The sequence below is a fragment of the Triticum aestivum genome, chromosome 6D (genome assembly GCF_018294505.1).
Source record: "Triticum aestivum cultivar Chinese Spring chromosome 6D, IWGSC CS RefSeq v2.1, whole genome shotgun sequence".
Classification (NCBI taxonomy): domain Eukaryota; kingdom Viridiplantae; phylum Streptophyta; class Magnoliopsida; order Poales; family Poaceae; genus Triticum; species Triticum aestivum.
The window spans coordinates 30,924,678-30,926,761 of record NC_057811.1 but is presented as its reverse complement, the minus strand read 5'-3'; the positions used below and the strand labels follow the sequence as shown (position 1 = coordinate 30,926,761).

Here is a 2,084-nt window from a genome sequence, read left to right as displayed (position 1 = left end):
GCCCCTTCTCCTGGCCCGGCTTCGACCGACCTCCTCCGCCACCGCGCCGACAACGGTCCGCCCGGCACCGACCACCGTCTGCCAGGCCCCGCCCTTGCCTCGTCCCGGCCCCCTCCGACGTCGCCACCTCCCCCGCCCCTGCTGTCCTCCAGCCGCTCCGGTGCTGCTTCCCCTCGGTGAGCTCCCCCGCCCCCCGGTCACTCGCCGGAGTTGTAGCTGATGCCGCTGTTGTGTTAGCTAGATAGACAAAATTAGTGTAGTGCAATTATTTTGTATGTTTAGTGCAATTTTAGTAGATAGATAGAGAAATGTTAAAATTTGGATAGTTGAATGAAATGGATAGATAAGTAGATAAATTTCTAGGTACATCAATGTATGGATAGGTAGGTACATTTTAGTTTTGACCAAAAAAATTAATCAATGCGGTAAAAATTTAATTTGAAGTATCATGATCATCTATGTTTTTTACTTTATGTTTTGAATAATGTAGAATATATGCATTCTGTCCTACAATTTGAGATGTTGTTGAAATGCTACATGAGATGCGAAGTTCCAAAAATTTTACTCGGTGGAATTTAAAGGGTTTGTGGCGTCGCATCTCTCGATATGATATGTAGGTAGATGTTTTGTGAAGTAGATAGATAGACAGATGTTAAAATTCGGATCATGGTTAGTGGTTAGTTCATCATGATGATATTGCAAAAAAAAATGAAGACAAAATTTTGATTGACTCAGATGTGATGATCTAAGTTGTTCTTTCGGTGGATTTTGCAAGCTTTGTGGTGTCGCATTTCATCGGAGTGACCGTTGTCCGACGCGTTGGTCCCCCTGAGCATCCCTCTGCTATTCGACTACTTCCTCTACAACCGAGGGTGAGCTACAAGTCCATCTCCTCCCTTTTTTCATATCACTAGATTTCATTCTCAAGTCACCTGGCGTAACCTAGGTCTCCCGTCCGAAAGGGTTGCATCGATAAATATGCATTCAATAGCATATTTATCACCGCAGCTCTTTCGGATTGTCCAGCGTTTTCCACGGACAGCCCGAGGATGTGTAGATTGATTATGTTCTCCATGTTCTACCCTGTTCCGAGACAGGATTTCGGCGGCGCCTCCCCATTGTTCTCCGGAGCACATTCTCTCGGCTATTTGCCGAGACGTGTATCTGGAGAACAGCGGGGAGGTGCTGCCGAAATTTTGTCTCGGAACGGGGTAGAATGGAGAACGTACTCAATCTACACATCCTCGGGTGGGATTAGGACCCATCTTTACCTATTAGAGATGTAGGTGGATTCAACGCGGTAGAAACTGAAAATTTTATGTGATTAATTTAAGTGAATCCTTAATTATGTTGTGTGGCTTGCAAAAAAGCAGAGGATAGCAGATAATCAGTGGATGTACAGTGGTTTTATCCGTCGGAATCAAGTAACATCAGAGTGGATCACGAAAACCGATGTGTACTTGAAGGAGATATTCCGTCGTCCAATGAGAATTATCCCACCATGCCCCTGTGCGAGATGTGCCAGACGTCACCGTAGAAATCAGACGGACATGAGTGAGCACCTTCGCACGCACGGATATATGCCAAACTTTGACATGCCGCCGATAAACATAGCCGAGCAGAACCGTGGTAGAGAGGAGGTGATGCGACAACACATCGATGGATATGAGGACGACGGGGTCAGGGACATGCTAGATGATGTCATTGTTGCAGAAACGGGAAATGCGACACCTTCAGAGAATGAACCGGAGGAGCCGGAGGCAACCGCAAAGGCCTTCTTGGAGGTCTTGGCCTTGTCGAAGAAACCTCTTTCACTACTGGAATCAGAGATTTTGCCGTCTGTGAACTCTTTGCCGTCTGCTAGCGGACGGCAAAAAAGGTCTTTGCCGTCTGCTTACAAAAAACAGATGGCAAAGAACTGACAGACGACAAAGAACCTGGTTGCCATCAGCCAATTCTTTGCCGTCTGCCAGCAGATGGCAAAGAATCTTTGCCATCAGCTGGCAGACGGCAAAGAGGTGGGAGGGGTCCAGTGGTGTAACGGTGCACCAGCCCCACCTCTTTGCCGTCTGCCAGCAGACGGC

The 2,084-nt window shown here is 47.4% G+C and overlaps 1 pseudogene; it reads left to right on the top strand.

Annotated features, from left to right (window-relative positions):
• Window positions 1-2,084, top strand: part of LOC123142377 (AT-hook motif nuclear-localized protein 11-like) — a 26,094-nt pseudogene that overhangs the window by 17,325 nt on the left and 6,685 nt on the right.